Source organism: Stenella coeruleoalba (assembly GCF_951394435.1).
Source record: "Stenella coeruleoalba genome assembly, chromosome: 16".
Classification (NCBI taxonomy): Eukaryota; Metazoa; Chordata; class Mammalia; order Artiodactyla; family Delphinidae; genus Stenella; species Stenella coeruleoalba.
In genome coordinates this window covers 22,882,816-22,908,877 of record NC_137162.1, presented here as the reverse complement: position 1 = coordinate 22,908,877, position 26,062 = coordinate 22,882,816, and the positions used below count along the sequence as shown (strand labels likewise).

The 26,062-nt window shown below is 35.3% G+C and overlaps 1 protein-coding gene across 9 annotated transcripts in view; it reads left to right on the top strand.

The window, feature by feature from the left end:
* The window catches only part of LOC307175250 (uncharacterized protein), a 579,209-nt gene extending 553,808 nt beyond the window's left edge, over positions 1-25,401 (top strand). For all 9 annotated transcript variants that reach the window (XM_079900182.1, XM_079900180.1, XM_079900189.1 and 6 more), the window contains 3 exons: positions 19,922-19,987; positions 22,282-22,340; positions 24,680-25,401. The gene's annotated coding sequence lies outside the window, so the exon portion shown is untranslated. The remainder of the gene's footprint in view (positions 1-19,921; positions 19,988-22,281; positions 22,341-24,679) is intronic.
* Positions 25,402-26,062: the final 661 nt, after the last annotated feature.

Here is a 26,062-nt window from a genome sequence, read left to right as displayed (position 1 = left end):
CAGTCATACATAAACATATATTCCCATATGTCTTCCCTCTTGCGTCTCCCTCCCTCCCACCCTCCCTATCCCACCCCTCCAGGCTGTCACAAAGCACCGAGCCGATATCCCTGTGCTATGCGGCTGCTCCCCACTAGCTATCTACCTTACTACGTTTGTTAGTGTGTATATGTCCATGACTCTCTCTCGCCCTGTCACAGCTCACCCTTCCCCCTCCCCATAACCTCAAGTCCGTTCTCTAGGAGGTCTGCGTCTTTATTCTGTTCTTTTTAAGTTGCCTTAAGTACATCACAAAGTTCCCAAGTCTCACAAAATTGACACAAAGCTCCAAAACATTTCATCCAAACATGCTTAACTTTGGAAATTTCCATCTCTGGAACCAGGTGGGTTTTAAAGACTACCCTAATTAACAGTTCCAGGAACCACATCATTAAATGTATTTATAAGCAGAAAGCTCTTTCTCATGATGTGAACCAGGATGAGAAGAAATGAAGCCTTGGTGTCTATTTCTGGTTCTGTCACTGACTCACCCTTCATTTCATTGCAAAGCCGATCAACCTCCTCCAGTTTCCCCATTCATGATATTAAATAAATAAATAAACAAACAAACAAAAACTTTAGGTTGAGAAAATGGAGGTTGTGGAAGCTTTCAATATGTGTAAAATGCTGTATAAATGAAATATCTATTTTTTAAATGATGGAAGTAGACTCAATTTGAGCAGGAATTACTGATAACCATCTAAGGCACTTTTTAGCAGGCAGCACTTAATACTTGTTTGTACTTCTATTGAACATTTATACTGAAAGTCCAAACTTTTTGTATTTACATACTACCGTGCTTCTTCACTCTCTTGTGAAATGATGAAATAGGTAAAGTTTGTTATTTCGCATGCCCAGTAGATGCTTTAACAGCATAACGCTTGAAACCTGGTGAAATTCATTTTGAGGAATGGCAAGTAAAGTGTTTCAATCTCCTAAATCCAGAATCTTGGGAGTTCTGACAATGAAATGGCAATTCAAATCTAGCAGCCTAAGTGAGGAGAATATTATGACCAAAATGTCATTAGGAGGCATGGATAGAGCTGTTTGTACAGCAGAACTTGGAAACTTTTCAGTCTTTTATTTTATTCTTACTAAAGAGTCACATTTTCAATTTGTCTGAACAACCTTGGGCCAACCCATGTAGGTTCTTTGATACCACTCCATTTCATTATTTTAGTTATTTTCATTATCTGTAAGATTTAATATCTAGATTTAACAATATGGAATAACTACTGACCATGGGTCCTCATCAAAATAATTTCACTTCTGAATATGTCTTCATCCTTTCAAAAATAAGCCAAACAAACTCTTTTATCACTGTATCCTAGGTTAAAATGATTTTTCATATGAATATATCTCTTTAAAATACAACTTTAATATTCCAAACAGGTAAAATGTTCATTTACCTCTAAGTTGTAAACTTTATGAAATTAAATTCTATGAATAGATAAAATGAAGAATGATAAAACCATAAGATTCATCCAAGACCATTAAGATGGTATTTTTAAAAGACTTGATTCAGTTCTAGGGTATTTGTATGATATCACATAAGTTCTAATAAATTGACTGTTATAATTAGCCAATGTCTAAAGGGGAACTACTGGAAAATTATGAGAGCTCCCTCTCTTATTGAAAACAAATTTCTTAAAAACCAACAGATGCAACCAACAGCATATGATTAAATAAATTTATCTTGGGTCTCTCTCTCCCTCTCCCCCCAACCCCTCTGTCCCTCTTTCTCTCTCTCTCTCTCTCTCTCTCTCTCACTCTCTCTCACTCTCACACACACACACACACACACACACACACACACACACACACACACACACACCGGCTCCAAGTGGAAAAGTCTGACAACCCCTGTATGTAAGATCACAGCACACATTAAATCCAAGGCAATAGCTAATTAGAAATACAAACTATTTAATCCTTTGTCCTCAGTACTCTGAATTAAGAATAGTTCAGATGTATCGATCCAAATGGTCTAGAAAAGTTTCCTAATTCAGGAAACCCTACTTCAGCCTCATCTCTCTTGGTATGTATGAAAACATACCAATTCCTGAAAGATCTTCTTGATGTGAACAAGTAGTTATGGTTTCTGAACACTTACACAATTTTATTTATATATCTTTCAGGAAGAGTATAGAATGTTGCCTTATTTATTATAGAAACTTTATACATGTTTCTTATCATACTGATTTAAACTTCATTTTTAACTTTTGTGGGAGTCAATTCTACTCTCATCCTAATTAAGCTATGCATAGGTGACTACAGTTAAGTCAGATTATGTCAGTGAGTATCTTTTGGGGGACTTTGGGGTGAACAGGAGTGACAGAAGGATAAGGTGAAAAGGCAGTTGAAAGTAAGAGAACAGTTGGAGTCATCATTAGTCAGGGTCTATTTTGAGTATAGAATTAATTGAAGGTAGGATTGAGATATTGGAATGAAATATTGAGAAAAATGGAAGGTTAAGAGAAGAATGGTCTAAATTAAGGGGGAAAAGGGAGGGGTAAGGCTTTGAGCCTGGGAGGGAGTTAAAGATCCTAAGTTTTGGCTGAGCCTAGTATAAACTCAGAACCCTTCTCCAAAGTGTACTCCAGGCAGCCACTGCTGATTGATACAAGCGTGCATTTGAAATGAAAAACTATTTGGTTTCTGTTTTGGGATTTAGATACTTGGGTGGCTAAGTCTTCTGCTTTTGAAGGCAATATCTTGAATGAATCATTTCTCAGCAGCGATGTCAAGTAATGGCATTTAAGAACTTGAGTGATTATATCTGCATCAAGTGCCTCATATGAGAGAAAACAATACCACTGTGAGATCAGTGATATCAAGACTGGCGTTTAGGGAGCAGCAGGAACATACTGCTTTGTGACAACATTTCACTTCACTGAAAAGAATATGCTGAATGTTGTGTCTTAGGCGCTGATACACCATCCTCTCTAGCTTCTTGAAGAAAAAATCCCTTTGGGATGATGATTGAAGGTGACACCTACATTAATGGATCCCACCTCAGTTGTGTCAGCTAATGAGACATGATTTGCTAGAACACAGCGTGGGTCACCATCAACCCCACCAACTACAAAGAATATGCCAACGTTAATTAGAAACAGGTGCTCTTGTCATAGTAGGCAGAGCCTCTTATTTGCATGGGCTGGCAAGCATACTCATTTGGGGCCAACCCTCATAGTGCACCTCCAAAATTATAGTCTTTAGAGTGATAGGATAGCCCGCACGCCCTGGAGCCCGTGTGCTGCAACTAAGACCCGACACAGCCAAAAATAAATAGAGTGACAGGTACTGGGGCAATATTTAGATGTATTCCTTCAACAAATATTTCTTATTTACCAAGTGAAAAGCAGAGTTGATAGGTATAGGAGATAAAAATACAAAGCATATAAAGTCCTTGCCTGATAACTTCAAATTTTATCAAGGAAAATACTTGTATTCATTAATTCTTCTTATCTTAATACAAATGCCATATCTTTGAGATCATTTTTTTCATGTTATCAATACTTTTGTGAATTTTATATTTTTTACATCTTTGTTGGTGTATAATTGCTTTATAATGTTGTGTAAGTTTCTGCTGTATAACAAAGTGAATCAGCTATATCTATGCATATATCCCCATATCCCCTCCCTCCTGAGCGTCCCTCCCACCCTCCATATCCCACCCCTCTAGGTGGTCACAAAGCACCAAGCTGATCTACCTGTGCTATGCAGCTGCTTCCCATTAGCTATATATTTTACATTTGGTAGTGTATATGTATATATGTCAATACTACTCTCTCACTTCATCCCAGCTTCCTCTTTGCCCCCCCAACCCTGTGTCATCAAGTGCATTCTCTATGTCCATATCTTTATTCCTGTCCAGCCCCTAGGTTCATCAGAACAATCTTTTTTTGTTTTTTAGATTCCATATATACGTGTTAGCATACGGTATTTGTTTTTCTCTTTGTGACTTCACACTATATGACAGACTCTAGGTACAGCCAGAATGGCCATCATCAAAAAAATCTACAAACAATAAATTCTGGAGAGGGTGTGGGGAAAATGGAACCCTCTTGCCCTGTTGGTGGGAATGTAAAGTGATATAGCCACTATGGAAAACAATATGGAGGTTCCTTAAAAAACTAAAAATAGAACTATCATATGACCCAGAAATCCCACTACTGGGCATATACCCTGAGAAAACCGTAATTCAAAAAGAGACATGTACAATAATATTCATTGCAGCACTATCTACAATAGCCAGGACATGGAAGCACCCTAAATGTCCATCGACAGATGAATGGATAAAGAAGATGTGGCACATATATACAATGGAATATTACTCAGCCATAAAAAACCAAAATTGAGATCAGGTTTTTCATTAGTTCTTATGCATTTATTTTTCACAGGACTCTTGACAATTGTAATGTCTTTCTCCCATTGGCTTATGAACTTTAAGTGGCCATACTCTGAGTCAGTTTTGCCACTTGGAAATCTAGTATTGCCTGACAAAGCAGGTGCTCAAAAAATAATGTTTCAATAAACAGATAAAATCAATATTGAAAGGATAAGCAATAATACATGTTATGTTGGCACAAATTCAATGTGCTATTGAATTTGGGGCAAGAAAGGAGTTGCCTCTGACTAGATAGTTCAGGAAAATGTTCATGAAGCATTTCATTTATTTATTTGTTTATTTTAAATGTTTGTTATGTTGTGTATAGTTGATTTACAAAGTTGTTTTAGTTTCAGGTGTACTAAATAGCTAAATCAGCAAAGTGATTTAGTTATACATTTACATATATTTATTCTTTTTCAGATCCTTTTCCCATATAGGTTATTACAGAGTATGAGTAGAATTCCCTGTGCTATACAGTAGGTTCTTTTTGAATATCTGTTCTATATATAGTAGAGTGTATATGTTAATCCCAACCTCCTAATTTATCCTGCCCACCACCACCTTTCTGCTTTGGTAACCATAGTTTCTCTTCTAAGTCTGTGAGTCTGTTTCCGTTTTGTAAATAACTTCATTTGTATTTTTTTAGATTGCACATATAAGTGATATCATATTTGTCTTTCTCTGTCTGACTTCGCGTAGTATGATCATCTCTAGCGCCATCCATGTTGCTGCAAATGGCATTATTTCATTCTTTTTTATGGCTGAATAATATTCCACTGTATATATGTACCATATCTTCTTTATCCATTCCTCTGTCAATGGACTTTTAGATTGATTCCATATCTTGGCAATTGTAAATAGTGCTGCAATGAACATTGGGGTTCATGTATCTCTTCAAATTATGGCTTTCTCGAGATATATGCCCAGAAGTGGGATGGCTGGGTCATATGGTAGTTCTATTTTTAGTTTTTTAAGGAACATCTATACTGTTCTCCATGGTGGCTGTAACAACTTACATTCCCACCGACAATGTAGGAGGCTTCCTTTTTCTCCACACCCTCTCCAGCATTTATTGTTTGTAGACTTTATGATGGCCATTATGACTGGTGTGAGACGATAGCTCATTGTAGTTTTGATTTGCATTTCTCTAATGATTAGTGATGTTGAGCACCTTTTCATGTGCCTGTTGGACATCTGTATGTCTTCTTTGGAGAAATGTCTATTTAGATCTTCTGCCTATTTTTTTATTGCGTTGTTTGTTTTTTTTGACATAGAGATGCATGAGCTGTTGATATATATTGGAGATTAATCCCTTGTATGTCACATCATTTGCAAATATTTTCTCCCATTCTGTAGGTTGTCTTTTCATTTTGTTTATGGTTTCCTTTTCTGTGCAAAAGCTTTTAAGTTTAGTTCAATTCCATTTGTTTATTTTTGTTTTTATTTTCATTACTCTAGGAGGTGGATACAAAAAGATATGTCAGAGAGTTCTGGCTATGTATTCCTGTAAGAGTGTTATAGTATCCTGTTTTACATTTAAGTCTTTTATCTATTTTGAGTTTATTTTTGTGTACAGTGTTAGGGAATATTCTAGGTTCATTCTTTTACATGTAGCTGACCCGTTTTTCCCAACACCACTTATTGAAGAGACTGTCTTTTCTCCATTGTATATTCTTGCCTCCCATAGGTGCATGGGTTTATTTCTGGGCTGTCTATCCTGTTCCATTGATCTATAAGTCTATCTTTGTGCCAGTACCATACTGTTTAGATTATTGTAACTTCATGGTATAGTCTGAAGTCTTGAAGACTGATTCCTTGAGCTCCGTTTTTCTTTCTCAAGATTGCTTTGACTATTTGGGGTCTTTTGTGTTTTCATACAAAATTAAGATTTTTTTGTTCTAGATCTGCAAAAAATGTCACGGGTAATTTGATAGGGATTGCACTGAATCTGTAGCTTACCTTGGGTAATACAGTCATTTTGACAATATTGATTCTTCCAATCCAAAAACAGTATATCTTTCCATCTGTTTGTGTCATCTTTGATTTCTTTCATCAATGTCTTACAGTTTTCAGAGTACAGGTCTTTTGCCTCCTTAGGTAGGTTAATTCCTAGATATTTTATTCTTTTTGATGTGATGGTAAATGGGATTGTTTCCTTAATTTCTCTTTCTGATCTTTCATTGTTGGAGTATAGAAATGCAAAACGATTTCTGGGTATAAATTTTATATCCTGCAACTTTACTGAATTCATTGACGAACTCTAGTAGTCTTCTGATAGCATCTTTAGGATTTTCTATGTATAGTATCATGTCATCTGCAAACAGTGACAGTTTTACTTCTTCTTTTCCAATTTGGGTTAGTTTTATTTCTTTTTCTTCTCTTATTGCTGTGGCTAGGACTTCCAAAACTATGTTGAATAACAGTGGTGGGAGTGGACATCCTTGTCTTGTTCCTGATCTTATAGGAAATGCTTTCAGCTTTTCACCATTGAATATGATATTAGCTGTGGGTTTGCTATATATGGCCTTTATTATGTTGAGGTATGTTCCTTCTATGTCCACTTTAAGAGAGTTTTTATCATCAATGGGTGTTGAATTTTGTCAAAAAATTTTCTACATCTATTGAGATGATCATATGTTTTTTATTCTTCAATTGGTTAATATGGTATATCACACTGATTGATTTGTAGATGTTGAAAATTCCTTGCATCTTTGGGATAAATCCCACTTGCTCATGGTGTATGATCCTTTTAATGTACTGTTGGAGTTGGTTTGCTAGTATTTTGTTGAGGATTTTTGAGTCTGTGTTCATTAGTGCTATTGGCCTGTAATTTTCTTTTGTGTGACCCTTGCCTGGTTTTGATATCAGGGTGATGGTGGCCTCATAGAATGAGTTTGGGAGTGTTCCTTCTGCAATTTTTTGAAATAGTTTCAGAAGGAAAGGTGTTAACTCTTCTCTAAATGTTTGATAGAATTTGCCTGTGAAGCCATCTGGTCCTTGACTTTTTTTTGTTGGGAGTTTTAAATCACAGTTTCAATTTCAGTGCTTGTGATTGGTCTCTTCATATTTTCTATTTCTTTCTGGATCAGTTTTGGGAGATTGTCCCTTTCTAAGAATTTGTCCATTTCTTCTAGGTTGTCCATTTTATTGGCATATAGTTGCTTATAATAGTCTCTTATGATTCTTTGTATTTCTCTGGTGTCAGTTTAACTTCTCCTTTTTCATTTCTAATTTAATTGATTTGAGCCTTCTCACTTTTTTTCCTTGATGAGTCTGGTTAAAAGTTTGTCAGTTTTGTTTATCTTTTCAAAGAGCCAGCTTTTAGTTTTATTGATCTTTCTATTGTTTTCTTCATCTCTATTTCATTTATTTCTGTTCTGATCATAATGATTTCTTTCATTCTGCTAACTTTGGATTTTCTTTTGTTTTTCTTTCTCTAGTTGTTTTAGGTGTAAGTTTAGGTTGCTTTTTTGAGATTTTTCTTGTTTCCTGAGGTAAGATCCTATTGCTATAAACTTCCCTCTTAGAACTGTTTTTGCTGTGTCCCATAAGTTTTGGATTGTCATGTTTTTGTTGTCATTTGTCTCTAGGTATTTTTTGATCTCCTCTTTGATTTCTTCAGTGATCCATTGTTTAATAGCATACTGTTTAGGCTCCACATGTTTGTGTCTCTTACAGTTTTTTTCTTGTAGTCGATTTCTAATCACATAGTGTGTGGTCGTAAAAGATGCATGATATTATTTCAATGTTCTTAAATTTACCAAGGCTTGCTTTATGGCCCAGCATGTGAACTATCCTGGAGAATGTTCCATGTGCACTTGAAAAGAATGTGTATTCTGCTGCTTTCAGATGGAATGTTCTATAAATATCAGTTAAGTCCACCTGATCTAATGTATCATTTAAGGCCTGTGTTTACTTACTGATTTTCTGTCTAGATGATTTGTCTATTGATGTAAGTGGGGTGTTAAAGTCCCCCACTATTGTTGTGTTACTGTCAATTTCTCCTTTGCCTTATATATTGAGGTCCTCCCATGTTGAGGACGTATATATATACAACTGTTATAACTTCTTCTTGGATTGATCCCTTGATCATTATGCCGTGTCCTTCCTTGTCCCTTTTAAGAGTCTTTATTTTAAAGTCTATTTTGTCTGATATGAGAATTGCTACTCCAGCTTTCTTTTGATTTCCATTTGCACAGAATATATTTTTCCATTTCCTCACTTTCAGTCTGTATGTGTCCCTAAGTCTGAAGTGTGTCTCTCATAGACAGCATATATATGGGTCTTGTTTTTGTATCCATTCAGCCAGTCTATGTCTTTTGGTTTGAGCTTTTAATCCATTTACATTTATTTGTGTGTTTTTATTGCCATTTTGTTAATTCTTTTGGATTAGTTTTTTAAGGTCTTTATTCTTCCCTTCCTCTTTTGTTCTCTTGTGGTTTGATGACTGTCTTTAGTGTTGCGTTTGGATTCTTTTCTTTTTGTGTGTATATCTACTGGTACCTGCTTTGTGTTGGGTCAGAAACTAACACAACATTGTAAAACAATTATACTCCAATAAAATGTTAAAAAAAAAAAAAAGAAGAATGTGAGTAAACCATCCAGTTCAAATGCAATAAGACAATAGCATCACATTCCTTGAGCTGGCTACTCTTCCCCTGGATTGGATTAAAGAGAAAATAGGAAAGGAGAGACTCATCTTCCTTGTTATCTGGACCTTGTATATTCAGCAGGTCCTTTGTCAAAAAACTAGATAACTAGATTAGACAATTTATTTGTTTAAACCCGCTAGAGAGAGACTCACTGCAAAGACTGAGCTTCTTAAGGGTGCAAGGTGTGTTTCTTACTCATTTTTTTTGCATCCTCAGCACCTAGGATAGTACCATGAGGTTTTGATGTAGCAGTCTACATGTAAAGAAGATTGTTTTAAATTGCTGGTCTCTTAATTTCAAATGCATTTCCAGTATCCTGCATTTGTACTCTCCTCATGATTGCTGGTTTTGATATGATATCATATTTGTGTATTGAATGATTTCCTACTTTTACTGTATGTTTGCCTTTATCAGTGAGCTTTCCCATTCATGATTTCCTTGTTTCTAGTTGTGGCCTATTCTTTTCCACCTAGAGAAGTTTCTTTAGCATTTGTTGTAAAGCTGGTTTGGTGGTGCTGAATTCCCTTAGCTTTTGCCTGTCTATAAAGCTTTTGATTTCTTCATCAAATCTGAATGAGAGCTTTGCTGGTTAGAGTATTCTTGGTTGTAGGTTTTTCCCTTTCATCACTTTAAAGATATTGTGGCACTCCATTCTGACCTGCAGAGCTTCTGCTGAAAAATCGGCTGATAACTTCATAGGAATTCCCTTGTATGTTATCTGTTGCTTTTAATATTTTATCTTTAATTTTTGTCAGTTTGATTAATATAAGTCTCAGTGTGTTCCTCCTTGGGTTTATCCTGTAATGGACTCTCTGCACTTCCTTGAGTTGGGTAATTGTTTCCTTTCCCATGTTGGGGAAGTTTTCAGCTATTATCTCTTCAAATATTTTCTCAGGTCCTTTCTCTGTTTTTTTTCCATCTGAGACCTTCATCATGTGAATGTTTTGTGTTTAATGTTGCCCAGAGGTCTCTTAAACGGTCCTCATTTCTTTTCATTCTTTCTCTTTTTTCTGTTCCACAGCAGTGATTTGCACTCTCCTCTCTCCCAGCTCACTTATTTGTTCTTCTGCCTCATTTATTCTGCTATTGATTCCTTCTAGTGTATTTTTCATTTCAGTTATTGTATTGTTCAACTCTGTTTGTTCTTTATATCTTCTAGCTCTTTGTTGAACAGTTTTTGTATCCTCTCCTTTTTTGCCTTTATTCTTTTTCCAAGATCTTGTATCATCTTTACTATCATTACTATAGATTCTTTTTCAGGTAGATTGTCTATCTCCACTGCAATTAGTTGTTCTTCTGGGGTTTTATCTTGTTCCTTTATGTCTAACATATTCCTCTGCCACCTCATTTTGTCTAACTTTCTGTGTTTTCAGTCCAAAGGCTGCAGGATTGTAGTTCCTCTTACTTCTGGCATCTGCCCCCTGGTGGATGAGGCTGGTCTAAGAGCCTTGTGAAGGGGTATGTTTAGAGGAGGCTATGGACTCAGGACACTTTAAGCAGCCTGTCTGCTGATGGGTGGGGCTATGTTCCTTCCCTGTTGGTTGTTTGGTCTGAGGCAACCCAGCAGTGGAGCTTATGGGCTGTTGGGTAGGGCCAGGTCTTGGTGTCAAAATGGCAGCCTCCAGGGCAGCTCATGCCAATGAATACCCCCCAGTACCTCTGCCAGGATTGTCCTTGTCCCCACAGTGAATCACAGCCTCCCCCTGCCTCCACAGGAGACCCTCCAAGACCAGGAGGTAGGTCTGGCTCATGTTCCTGCGAAGTCAGTGCTTCTCCTTCTGGGTCCCAGTGTACATGAGACCTTGTGTGCACCCTTCAAGAGTGCAGTTTCTGTTTCCCACAGTCCTTTGGAGTTCCTGAGATAAGACCTTGCCAGCTTTCAAAGCCAAATGCTCTGGGGACTCTTCCTCCCAATGCCAGATCCCCAGACTGGGGGGGGGGGCGGTGGGGGGCAGCTGACATGGGGCTCAGAACCGTCACTGCTGTGGGAGAACTTCTGAGATATATTTTCCAGTTTGTGGGTCACCCACCTGGCAAGTATGGGATTTTATTGTATCATGAATGTACCCCTCTTACTCTCTCATTGTGGCTTCTTCTTTGTCTTTGGAAGTACAATATCTTTCCTGGTAGATTCCAGTCTTTTTTTTTTTTTGATGGTTCTTTAGCAGTTAGTTATGATTTTTGTGTTTTCGTTAGAGGAGGTGAGCTCAGGTCCTCCTACTCCACCATCTTGTCAGAAGTCCTCATGAAGCATTTTAACTGAGATTTGAAAAGTAGAGTTCACTTAGATTTATAGTTAAGATGTGATAACAGAAAATGATGAAAATTGAGTACAAAATCAAAAGGAAGACAAAGGAATAGTTTTATCTATTATCTATTCATTCAAATATATGTTGAATTAAGGCTAATGGAAATAGAAATATGGAAATGAGTATTAGTTTCAGGACATAGAGAAACGTTGATCAAAGAAAAATTTGAGCCTCTTGAAAGACATGATCAGTGTTATGCTTCAGTTTTATTAATTCATCAGTGACACATAAAAGGCAAACAGACTGAAGACCATGAAATCAGGTAGAAAGCTATTTCAGTATAGACAATGAGAATCTAACAATGGATATAGGGAGAAACATAGCCCCAAGTGAAAAGATGTTGTGAAGGTACTTTGAAGCACTTGAAAATTGAATGTGGAAATGGGAATGCAAGGAACAGAAAGGAGTTTAAAAATGTACTGGTTTATTCCTTGTTTTAAATGATCATTTATATGTGCCAGACAGTAGAGATTTTAAGCTGGAGGGATAATGAATATGGTAGGGCACGTATTTTTTTTTATTTTTTTCTAGTTTTATTGAGACGTAATTGACATGTAGTATTATATAAGTTTATTTTATTAAGTGCTGTATAAGTTTAAGTTGTACAGTATAATGAATTCACTTACATGTATTATAAAACAGTTACCACAATTAATGTAGTTCACATCCATCATCTCATACAGACACAAAAAAGAAAAAATTTACTTTGTGGTGAGGACTCTTAGGATATACTCTCTTAACTTTCATACATACCACGTAGCAGTGTTAACTACAGGAATCATGTTGTACATTATATCCCTAGTACTTTTTTAATCCTATAACTGGGAGTTTGTACATTTTCACCACCTTTCCCCTCTCCCTGTGCCCCACCAATGGTAACCACAAATTGAATCTCTTTTTCTGAGCTTTTTTTAAAAAAATCTCCATATAATTAAGATCATATAGTATTTGTCTTTGTCTGTCAGACTTATTTTGCTTAGCATAATGCCATCAAGGTCCACCCATGTTTTCACAAATGGTAGGATTTCCTCCTTTTTACGGCTGAATAATATTCACTTGTGTATATATACACAAGTGAATATTACATATATATATCTGTGTGTATATATATATATATATATATATGCCACATCTTCTTTATCCATTCTTCCATCACTGTACACTTAGGTTGTTTCTATGTCTTGGTTATTGTAAATAATGCTGCTATGAACATGAAGGTGCAGGTATCTCTTCAACATAGTGTTTTCATTTCCTTTGGATATATTTTCAGAAGTGGATTATATGGTTGTTCTATTTTTAATTTTTTGAGGAACCTCCATACTGCTTTCCTTAGTGGATGTGCCAGTCTGCAGTCACATTAACAGTACACAAGGGGTTTTCTCCACAGCCTTGCCAGCATTTATTATCTCTTGTCTTTTGATGCAAGCTGTTCTAACAAGTGTGAGGTGATCTCTCATTGTGGTTTGATTTGCATTTCCCTAATGATAGTGATGTTGAGCATCTTCTCATGGACATTTTGGCCATTTGTATATCCTCTTTTGGGGGTGGTCTCTATTCAAGTTTGTTGCCAACTTTTTCATTGGATTATTTTATTTTTTTCTTATGAGTTGTAAGAGTTATTTATATATTTTAGATATTAACCTGTTAGCTATATTGTTTGCAAATAATTTTTTCTCATTTCATCGTTTTTCATTTTGTTCAATATTTCTTTTGCTATGCAAAAGCTTTTTAGTTTTGATGTATTCCCACGTGTTTACATTTTATTTTGTTGCTTGAACTTTAGGTGCCATATCCAAAAATATCTTTGCCAAGTCCCATGTCAACGAGATTTTTCCTATGTTTTCACCTAGGAGTTTATGGCTTTCAGACTTACATTTAAGTCTTTAATCCATTTCAAGTTAACTTTTCTAAATAGTGTAAGATATTCTTCTACATGTGAAAGAATTTCCCCACTCTCCCACACCATTTATTGAGGAGACTGTCATTTCTCCATTGAGTATTCTTGGTTCTCTTGTCAAATATTAGTTAACCTTATATTCTTGGGTTTATTTCTGGGCTCTTGATTGTGTTCCATTGGTCTATTTGTCTGTTTTTATGCCAGAATCATACTGTTTGATTAGTATATCTTTTATAATAAAGCTTGAAATCAGGAAGCATGATAACTCTCACTTGGTTGTTCTTTCTCAAATTTCTTTAGCTGTTCAGGGTCTTTTGTGGTTCCATATAAACTTTAGGATTGTTTTTTCTATTTCTATAAACATGCCATTGAAATCTTGATAGGGATTGCATTGAATCCATATATGGCTTTTGGTAAAATGGACATTTTCACAATCTTGATTCTTCCAATCCAAGAACACAGAACACCTTCTTCAATTTCTTTTGTCAGTGTCTTGTATTTTTCACTGTAGAGATTTTTCACCTTAGCTAAATTTATTCCAAAGTATTTTATTGTTTTAGATGTTATAGTAAATGGGATCATTGTCTTTATCTTCTCAGGTAATTTGTAGTGTTAGTATATAGTATATATACTATATATAGTATATATATAGTATACAGTATAATTTGTAGTGTTAGTATATAGGAACACTACAAATTTTTGCATGTTGACTTTGTATCCTGCAACTTTACTGAATTCATTGATTAGATACAACAGATTTTTTTTGGCGGGAGACTTTGAGTTTTTATATATAAAAATCATGTAATCTACAAATAGAGACATTTTCTCTTTTCTTTTTCAATTTTGATGCATTTTCTTCTTTTTCTTGCTTAATTGCTCTAAGATTTCAAGTACTGTGTTGAATAGGCAGGATGAGAGTGGGCACCTTTGTCTTGGCCCTGATCTTAGAGGAAAAGCATTATACCTTGGCACCATTGAGTATGATGTTAGCTGTGGGCTTGTCATATATAGCCTTTATAGTGTTGAGGTATGTTCCCTCTATACCTAATTTGTTAAGCGTTTTATTATGAATGGATGTTAAATTTTCTCAAATGATGTTTCTGCATGTATTGAGATAATATTTTTTTCTTTTATGCTATTAATATGATTTATCAATTGATTGATTTGTATATGTTGAACCACCCTCAATTCCCAGGGGTTAATCTCACTTGATCATGGTGAATATTTTTTATGTGATGCTGAATTCAGTTCACTAGTATTTTATTGAGAATTTTTGCATCTGTATTCATCAGGGATATTGGCCTGTAGTCTGGGGGTGAGGAGTTGTTTGTTTTTTTCTAGTAGTGTCCTTTTTTGGCTGTGGTATCAGGGTAATACTGATCTTGTAAAATGAGTTTGGAAGTGTTCCCTCCTCTTCAAGTTTTTTAAAAGAGTTTGAGAAGATGGGCATTATTTCTTTAAATATTTGGCATAATTCACCTATGAAGCTACCTGGTCATGGGCTTTTCTTTGTTGGCAACTTTTTGATAGTTGGTCTGTTCAGGTTTTTTTATTTCTTCCTGATTCAGTCTTGTTACATTGTTTGTTTCCAATAATTTTTCCATTTCTTCTAGGTTGTCCAGTTTGTTGGAATACAAACTGGACAACCTCTTAAGTTCTTTTGTATTTCTGTGGTATCAGATGTAATGTCTCCTTTTCATTTATAAAAGTTTTGTTAATTTGGGTCCTCTCTCTTTTTCCCTTGATTTGTCTAGGTAAAAATCTCTGAATTTTGTTTATCTTTTCAAAGGACCAACTCTTAGTTTTGTTATTCTCTATTTCTGCTCTGTTATTTATCATTCCTTTTATTTTGCTAACTTTGCACTAGTTTGTTCTTTCTCTAGTTCTTTAAGGCATAGAGTTAGGTTGTTTGAGATCTTTCTTGGTAATGTAAGCATTTATTTCTATGAACATTCCTCTTAAAAATGCTTTTGCTGCATCCCATAAGTTTTGATATGTTGTGTTTCTGTTTTCATTTGTCTCAAGATACAATTTTATTTCACCATTAATTTCTCTGATTAGTTGATCGTTGAGGAAAGTATTGTTTCATTTCCATGTATTCATAACTTTTTCTTATTTTCCTTCCATTGTTGATTTCTATTTTCATACCATTGTGGTCAGAGAAGATACTTGGTAAGATTTCAGTCTTTTTGAATTTGCTAAGACTTGTTTTGTGGCTTAACATGTGGTGTATCCTAAAAAATGTTCCATATGCACTAGAGAAGAATGTGTATTCTGCTGTCATTGAATAGAATATTCTGTATATATGTCTTAGATTCATTTTGTCCATAGTGCTTTTCAAATATGCTATTTTCTTATTGATTTCTGTCTCTGTGATCTATCCATTACTGGGAGTGGGGCATTAAAATCTCCAGCTATTATTATATTTTTGTGTATTTATCCTTTTACCTCTGTTTTTGCTTTGTATATATTGGAGTGTTATGATATTGGATGCATAAATATTTACAACTGTTTTATATTCTTGAAGGATCAACATCTTTTCTCAATATATAATAAGCTTCTTTTTCTCTTTTTATTATTTTTAGCTGAAAGTCTAATTTGTATCCTCTAAATATAGCTATCCCTGCTTTTTTGGATACCATTTGATTGAAATACCTTTTTCCCATTCGTTCACTCTATGTGTGTCTTTAAAGTTAAAGTGAATCTTTGGGGGTCACATATTTTTGGATCTTGTTTGTTTGTTTTTTTTAATATATTCAGAGTCTATAGCTTTTGATTGGATAATTTAATTACATTAATTATTTATTGACAGCTATGAACTTACTATTACCATTTTGTTTATTTTCTGGATGTTTTTTAGATCCACTGTTTACTCTTTCATATACTACTACCTTTTTTTGTGTTTTGATGCCTTTTGGTACCAGAATGCTTTGACTTTATTATATTCTTTTGTATAGTTACTACAGGTTTTCCCCTTATGGTTACCATGAGGATTACATAAAATATCTTGAAATTATAACATGCCATTTTAAACTGATAATGTCTTCAACAGCATTCCTAAACTTTACAATTTTACTTCTCCTTGCTCTCACATTTCAGGTTATTGATGTTTACATATCATTTATATTATGTTACTAAGAACAAATTATTGTTATGGTAAATTTTACTACATTTGTTTCTTTAATTTGTAAACTAGAGTTGTAAATGAATTACATACTACCATTACCATATAATAGAATCAAAATTTGACTATATATCGATACTTACTTATCAGTGAGCTTTACACTACCTTTCTGTGTTTTTATCATGTTAATTAGCATCTTTTTATTTCCAATCAGAGATTTCCCTTCACTTCTTGTAAGGCTGTTGTAGTGGTGTGATCAACTCCCTTAGCTTTTGTTTGTTTGGGACAGTATTCATCTCTTCTTCATTTCTGTAGAACAGTTTAGCTGGATATGGAATTCTTGGTTGACAGTTTTATCTTTCAGTGTTTTAAATATATCATCCCATTCTTTCCAGCATGAAATGTTTCTGTTGAGAAATCTATTGACAGTCTCATGGCAGCTCCCTTCTATGCAATTTCTCTCTTTTCTCTGGCTGCTTTCAAAATTCCTTCTTTGTCTTGTACTTTTGACTATTTAATTATAAGCTCTTTCAGTATAGCCCTATTTAGGTTCAACCTCTTGGGGTTCCTTTGGGCCTTGGCTCTACAGACTATCTACACTGCTGCCAGACTCTCTGTTCAAGTGTTTTGGGGCTACCCAGTTTTCCATGTATTTTGTCCAGGTTATTTTGGCCCAGCAGGGCTGGTGGCTTCACTCAGCAAAGGCTGGGGTTATAACTCAGCTTACCTGCCTGGGTGGGGGCAGACCAGGCTTCAGGACCAGCGCATCTCTTTGTTTGAGGACCCCAAGTAGGCAGACTTGTACCCTGCTGAGTCCCTGGTCTGACTATGCAACTGACCTTGTTCTGCAAATGAGCGAAGCTGTTGGCCAGGATTTATACTTGCTCATTGCAGGTAGGAACTGTCTGCTGAGATTTGAGTGCTGGTTGTTGCAGGTTCCTCTCCCTTTCTCACTCATAATGAGGTTCCTAGTAGTAAAGCCTCAGCGATTTCCCTGCAATTGCTGTGGGGTGAGACCAGAATGGGGGCTCCCAAGAAGTGACACACAATATTGGCAGAGGTGCTGTATGTCCACCCTGGGTTCTCTTTCCCACTGGAGGAATCATAAGCTCAGGGGAGATCTATCAGCATGGTGTTGTGCCAGCCTTGGGGAGGAACAATGTGGTCAGCATGTAGCAGCTCCTCTTACCCTTCTGATGGAGTCTGTCCTGGTCTCTGTGTTGCAGGGGGGTTCTTTAGCCTCGCCTCCATATTCGAGGATTCTCTCAGTGGTGTCTTGTTAATGAAGTTGTTAGCTGTTTCTTAGTTATTTATCTTTAAATTGAAGTATAGTTGATTTACAATGTTGTGTTAATTTCTGTACAGCAAAGTGATTCATATATATATATATATATATATATATATATATGAATCACAGGATGATAAATATAGTTCCCTGTGCTATACAGTAGGACCTTGCTATTTATCCATTCTATATATAATATTTTGCATCCACTAACCCCAAACTCCCAAACCATCACTCCCCCTCCCCCTCAGAAACCACAAGTCTGTTCTCTATGTCTGTGAGTTTATTTCTGTTTCATAGATAGCTTCATTTGTGTCATATTTTAGATTGCACATATAAGTAATAACATGGTATTTGCCTTTCTCTGTCTGACTTAATTCACTTAATATGATAATCTCTGGGTCCATCCATGTTGCTGAAAATGGCATTATTTCATTCTTTTTTATGGCTGAGTAATATTCCATTATATATATGTACCACATTTCTTTATCCATTCATCTGTCGATGGACATTTAGGTTGTTTCCATGCCTTGGCTGTTGTGAATAGTGCTGCTATGAACATAGGAGTACATTTTTCTTTTTGAATTATAGTTTCTTTCTGAATACATGCCCAGGAGTGGGATTGCTGGATCATATGGCAACACTATTTTTAGTTTTCTGAGGAATGTCCATACTGTTTTCCATCGTGGCTGCACCAAGTTACATTCCCACCAACAGTGCAGGAGGGTTCCTTCTCCTCCACATCCTTTCCAGCATTTGTTATTTGTAGACCTTTTAATGATGGTCATTCTGACTGGCCTGTGGTGGTACCTCATTGTGGTTTTGATTTGCATTTCTCTAATTAGTGATGTTGAGCATCTTTTCATGTACCTGTTGGCCATCTGTATGTCTTCTTTGGAGAAATGTCTATTAAGGTCTTCTGCCCATTTTTTGATTGGGTTGTTTTTTGCTATTGAATTGTATGAGTTATTTGTATACTTTGGAAATTAAGCCCTTGTCGATCGCATCATTTGCAAATATTTTCACCCAGTCCATAGGTTGTCTTTTTGTTTTGTTTATGGTTTCCTTTGTTATACAAAAGCTTGTAAGTTTGGTTAGGTTCCATTTGTTTATTTTTGCTTTTATTTCTATTGCCTTGGGAGAGTGACCTAAGAAAATATTGATATGATTTATATCAGAGAATGTTTTATCTATGTTCTCTTCTAGGAGTTTTATGGTGTCATGTCTTATGTTTAAGACTTTAAGCCATTTTGAGTTTTTGTTATGGTGTGAGGGAGTGGTGTAACTTCATTGATTTACATGTGGCTGTCCAACTTTCCCAACACCACTTGCTGAAGAGACTGTCTTTTCTCCATTCTATATTCTTCCCTCCTTTGTCAAAGATTAATTGATTGTAGGTGTGTGGGTTTATTTCTGGGCTCTCTATTCTGTTCCATTGATCTGTATGTCTGTTTTTGTTCCAATACCATGCTGTTTTGATTACTGTAGCTTTGTAGTATTGTCTGAAGTCTGGGAGGGTTATGACTCCTGCTTTGTTCTTTTTCCTCAGGATTGCTTTGGCAATTCTGGGTCTTTTATGTTTCCATATAAATTTTAGTATTAGTTGTTTAGCTCTGTGAAAAATGTCATGGGTAATTTGATAGGGATTGCATTAAATCTGTAGATTGCTTCGGGTAGTAACAATATTCATTCTTCCAATCTAAGAGCATGGAATATCTTTCCATGTCTTTGAATCAAGTTCAGTTTCATTAATTAATGTTTTATTGTTCTCAGCATATACGTCTTTCATGTCCTTGGCCAGGTTTATTCCTAAAAGTATTTTATTTTTTGAATGTGAGTTTAAAAGGGTTTGTTTGTTAGTTGTTATTCTTGTAAAGCAGAGCAAAGTCAGGAATGACTTATGCCATCATCTTGGTGATATCACTCCTAGCTCATGGAGGATGTATAGAAATGCAGTAGGAATAGGAATGAGCTTTGTAACAGAGATATATCTATGTCTATATATAAAGTTTGAGAAGTTCAAGGAGAATTCAAATATAATATTTCCTGAAAAGTTGGAACAAGAAGGAAGGAGATATCAGGACTAGTAATATTGCAGATTTGGGCAGAGATTAGATCATAAGATGGAAAAAAAGCAAAGTATGAGTAGTGTTCAAAGATGAAACCAAAGAGGATTTGGATGGAAAAAATATGAGATTTGTAAGGGATATGTTGATTTTCAGGTTCAAAAAAACTATCATAATGGAGGTACTGGAGGACTGATTTGGAGATTGGAGCTCAAGAGAAAGGTAAGAACCGATGATATCAATTCATTGTTATAGAGACTGTATTATAGAGATATGCATGGAATCATCCAGAAGAAGAGAAGAAAGGGAGGGATAGACTGCAGAAGAGCACGGACATTTGCGAATACAACAAAGAGGAATGTAGAGAGATGAATGCTATGTATTCCAGAAAGATGATAGAGAAAATATTCATTTTCAAGTGAAAAAACAACTTCAAGAAAATAATTATCATCAACAGTGTCAAACATCGTTAGTTTGGGTAAGTAAGGATTCTCGATTTTTCATTGAATTGGGCAGTTCACAGGTCTTTGGTATTCTTAGAAGGCCATTCTTAATAGACTTGATGAAGTAGGCCCATGCTCTGAGGTTTAAGAGGAAAAAATTATTAAAAAATTTAAAAGGTTAGTGCTTCTTTACTGAATGTAGTTATGAACGAAAAATTGGTGGCCAGAATGGAAAAAAGAAAAGGTTGTGTTCTTTTAACATTATAGTAGTTTTGATATGTTACATTTATTTAGGGAAAATAGAGTAAGTGTTCACAGTTTAATGCAGAGGTAAACTAGTCACAACAGAGAGAGAAGTGAAGGTATATGGGAGGAGGGGGAGAGAGAAAAAGATCTCCAGGAAGTCTCAAGAGTAGTGGTGATAGAATTATTTGGCAAGGCTTTTATTTACATCTGTACTCATCTTTGTTTCCTTCTTCTTCTTCCCTAACTCCGGGAAGAAGAAAAAAAAAAAAAAAAAACACAGATCCCAGAGTTTTTCATCCAAGCTCTCAGTTTTCTTTGTTAGGAGGGGATGATGTCATCTGCTGGGGCAAAAGAGGCTTGAGGAAAAAAAAAAAAGGTTTAGAGTAACTTGATCATCTAAAATGTATTATAGTGCAATGGTTCTGAGCATGAGCATCTCAATAAGTGAAGATAAAGAGACTCTCTAAACCCTGACACTGCTTATTTGTTGGGTAATACTGAGCAGTCTCTTCGGCAAAACAGGGATAATAATGCTGTTATATGATGGATGTGAGAATTTAATAATTGCTAACATTCATTGAATTTTTAATGTCTCACATTGTGTGCCAATATGTTAAAATATAGAAAAATAAATGGAAGTACATTTTAACTTCCTAATTTGGTTTTAAGCACTCACAGTAGGCATTGTAACTTATATTTCTTTGTAGGCTTTACTGTGCTTAGCATGGGGAATTGTGCAGAATGAGAGATTTAAATATATTCGATTCACAAAAATTTTGAAAACGTATCTTTCAGTCAGTCTGATCTCTTTACCACTATGTTTTTGGGAAGAACAGTAACACCAAGGAATTTTTGTTAGAAGAGGCCAGTGACTAACGGCATATGCTATGAAATGGCATATACTATGAAATAATGTAATTTTAGAGTATGTCAGAAACACCTTGTCTGTTGTATGTCCAAACAGTTCATAAGCTTAAGACGCACTATACTCTTTTCAAAGCTTAAAGGCATTTATTTCTTCTTAATTTTCTACCCATTTGCAATAAAGTAGATTGTTACTTTATTTGCCCCAAACGTAAGTTCCTCCATTTCTATCCTTCATGTTCTGTTAGTTTTTTCCCTAATTTTACAGATTGATTCTAATCCTATCCGTTCTTTCATATATATATATATATAGATCTATCAAGTAAGTATATCTATCAGGTGTACCTATAAAGTATATATTTATCCCAAGTATATCTAGCTCAAATATGTATGTACATATATACTTGATATATATATATATCAGCTGTAGATAGATATCACATGTGTGTGTGTATATATATATGTACACATCTCAAGTGTGTAGATATCTACCTACTTTCCTCTAGGTATGGAAATTAATTTATATTATAATCACAATTAATTATAAGAGTTTGAATTGTTTTTCCTCAGAATCTACTCACACATATAAGTTTCTAAAAAAAAAAAGTGGAAACTCGATATATCCAAATGATGTACGATACAGTTGTATTGTCTCCTGGGGTAATTAGAATAGGGTAAGGCTTTACACTTGATGAGAGATACTTTAGTTTCTCTTCTAATTTATAAAAAAAAGATTATTAGTCTGTCTATTAAACATAACATAGATGGAAAAGGTCTACGAGAGCATTTTTCCCAGTGGTTTTTAAAATATTTTAATATTTTTAATATTTTTAAATATTTTTAATACTTTATCAAATGAAACATTCATGGAATCTCAACAAATGAACCAAAGAAATTCGACTTTCCTCTCTTATAAATGGGGGACCTAGCCCTTCTTTTTCTCCCTTACTCATATTTCCACAGGAAACTCCAGATCTGAATAACATACAGATCTTCCTTGAGGAACGTCCTGATACACCACTGTAAGTTGAAATTTTTGTAAGCCAAAAGCACATTTGAAAAACCTAACCTACTGAACATCAGAGCTTAGCCTAGCCTACCTTAAACATGCTCAGAACATTTACATGAGCCTACAGTTGGGCAAAATCATTTAACACAGAGACTATTTAAAGTGTTAAATATCTCATGTAACTTATTGAATGCTAAAAGTGAAAACCAGAATGGTTGTATGGGTACAGTAACAACTGTAAGTGTATCAGTTGTTTTCCTTTACAATCGCCTGGCTGACTGGGAGCTGCAGCTTGTCGCCAGTGCTCAGCATCACAAGAGAGTATCATACCACATATCACTAGCTTGGGAAAATATATAAATTCACATTTTGAAGTACGGTTTCTACTGAATGTGAAGTGCTTTTACACCATCATAGGTTGGGGACCATCTGTACTTTGAAATCCAGTAATCTTTTCTAATCTTCTAAATTTTATAGATGGCTTAATCAGCATAATGAGGACTGATTTTAATATGCTACTTATTGAACTAGTTGGGACCGAAATCTAGGTATCTTGATATCTAAACCAGTGTTTATTCTATCACATCACACTGATTCCTTACCTGAATCATCCTCAGTAACTCTGTTTTGCTTAAGAACTGGTCTTATGAATCAATTCAGGATTGTTAGGAAGGAAGAAGTGAGAGACATGGATGGCTATTGGGTAGACACCGAAGAGTGTCTGTAATGAGAAACCCAGAATCTAAAGATAAGTCAGTCTTGTCTTAACCTAGCCTACTAAGCTTTTATAGTTTTCCCAGTATTTTCTGACTCTCTTCATTTAACGCATGCTCACAAGACCCAATTGTCCAGTTATAGTCAGTTACCTAAGCAAAAATTTGATGCATAAATTTCTGGGAAAACGTTTTTCCTCCTGATTTAAGGGTATAGACGCATTTGGCACTGCTCTTTTCTCCCATCCTCCTACCTTAAACATATGTATGATAGCTAGCACTACCGTAGCTCTCTTGTGATTATGAGGCAAAATAGCATCTCTTCAAGCATAGCAGAGTGGAATAAGAGAAGATGTCTTGGGCTTTGACATTAATGACTGACATAGGTAAGTAAATATAATTCTATTTTAACTGTGACAATCCAAGTTTTTATTGTTGTTGCTCTTGTTGTTTGGAGCCTAATATATTTCTGACAGTAACATAAATTCTACCAAGTTTTAATTTTTCCAAAGGGAAACTATACCTTGAGAGGATGTTCTTGAGTTATCAATGCCTCCAATACTAGCAAGTTCTGTGTAAGAAAAAAGTCATGTGTGATATATATGCCTCCCTTTATTTCGAACTGAAACTTGATATATCATATTCATAAACTCATTCAACTAAGCACTTATATATTCATTATAATATTTTAAAATACTTCCTATGATCCAGAGTTCATCTTATATGCTGGGGGTTTATTATTGCAGTCAAGGGGATACAGTGTAGTGGGGAAAAGTGAGGCATACAATGATATTAATAATAAAATGTTTGCATATTAACTACAGTATTTGGGAAAAAAACTAATTTTTCAAAAAATAAACCTGATAAATGCCATATATATGCATGTGTGTGTATATGTGTATATATATATATATATATATATATATATATATATAAAAATAGTTATTACATCAGTGGTTTAATTGGTGAATTAGTATCACCAAGTCTTCTTCCCTGTCTTTGCCCATACATGGGTATTCCTAATTATATCTGCATGGAATATATATTTAAATTTTCTACACTCTGTAATACATTTTACTGGTCAGACTTTTTTCAAAAATCTATTACAGATACGGTGGGAGTCAGGACACTTTTGTGCGTAACTTCTCTTAGCTAGTCTTCAATATTATAAAATTTTAATATTTAGGCATATCATTCTTTCATTGCTTTTAGGAAATCTGTCATTGATATACCTTCTCTTAAAAAATATTTCTCACTTAAAAAGCATTCCTCAAGCACATTTTGATTAAGAAAACCTCCAGCACTTACTAAGCCGACTCTATTTCCATCCCACATTAATCCATGATTAATATATAACAAGTAAACCATTTTATTTGTTCAAGCACTAATTTTGATGTGGGCGGCTCCCCACAATCTGCGCACCTTTGCTAGTAGAGAGAGACTCCAAACAAAAATAATTTAGCAATAATGAAGATTAACCATAAGTAATTGTCCTGAAACTGACTGAAGAAGAAAAATGATTCATTTTTAACTTATCTCATACTGACTTCCTGTTCTAAATAATCATGCACAGGCATATTGTTATGAATATTCAAAAGGTTTTTTAATGGCTTAATAATTTTTCTTCCTTTGTTTCTAGGAGCAGAAATAATAACACACACTGAAATAGAAGATCACACTTGTCAGAAGCAGATAAAGTAGAGAGATCATCAAATTAGCTTCCATAGTCCCAACAAAGGCCGACCAGCCATCAAAGAAAACCACCACTCCCATCTGGATTTTCATGCAGAAATAACATAGAGCTGGCTTAGCATGGACTCTTTTGATTAAAGCTAAAATATCCAAAGTAAAAGTCTAACTTACTAAGAGTCATCACAGTATGTCACAGAACTATTTGGAAATAGATATGTTAGCTACAGATTTCCCTAGCATGATGTTTCTGCTCGCTTCTTTCCCTTCAGTACATAGAAATTGGGAGCTGGCAAAGTCACCTGGAGGAAAGAGGAATTTACTTTGCTTCACATCTAGCAAGGTAATCCTTTTGTTGTTTACAGTCCCTTTTCCTCTCAGACTCACCCTCTGCCCTTCTTTGCCTGGCTTGTGCTTTGGGATACTGACCTCTATGGACTGTGTCACTTGGGCTTCTTTTGGCTGAGTTTGCCAGTGAGAGGAACTGTCAGGAATTGGAAGACTGAGATTTGGATGTTTATTTTCTCTGCTCCTTTACTGATTGGTAGATGCACTCAGTAATTACAGGTCCTATGGGACAAACTCTCTTTCATGGCTCAACACCTTCTAAAGGTTCCAGTTGTATAGCTCCTTCCTTTCCCTCCATCGGGACTAAGGGCGGTAATGGCTTGCCTTTGTTGCTGGTCCCTGGGTGCATCACCATTTTTTCTGTTGTTGCTTAATTAAGTTGACCCCTAAAATCTGTAAAAGTTACCTTAACTTTAGAAGCCTTTAGAACAAGTATATCAGTAAGTATCCCAGAGGAAACAAATAGCAAGCTCAAAGGTTTACCCAAACAGCCCCAAGAAAATATTAAAGCCTCCTGATGCTTGTTTATGTTTAAGGTACCATGGACAGTTTCTCAAGAAAGGAAGAACACAGAGATTTTGTCACTAAACTACTACTCTTCCCTCTGCATTCTCAGGAGGCAAAAATACAATTTACAGGCAAGCGGATCGCAACTTTTTTTTCATTTTATGACACACACCACATAATATTCACATGTTCGATTCAGAACTACGCACAAGGTAAGGCTAATATTTGTGTGAGGTAAGAATCTATCCTTTCCTATCCTGCTTAAGAAAGCATATCATGAAGCTTGCATGTGAGAACAAGGTTGTTATAAGTAAACCTTGAAGCTGGGCAATTTTTTAAAGAAAATTATTTTCAAGCTTTATTAGTAGTAACCTACTAATAATAACTTGCAGCGTACCAGATCCTCTTGTGGGTCATCTAAGGCAGCAGCCAAGAACAGCTTTTCGTGAGACCCAGATGGAAAGATACTTTTCTTTCA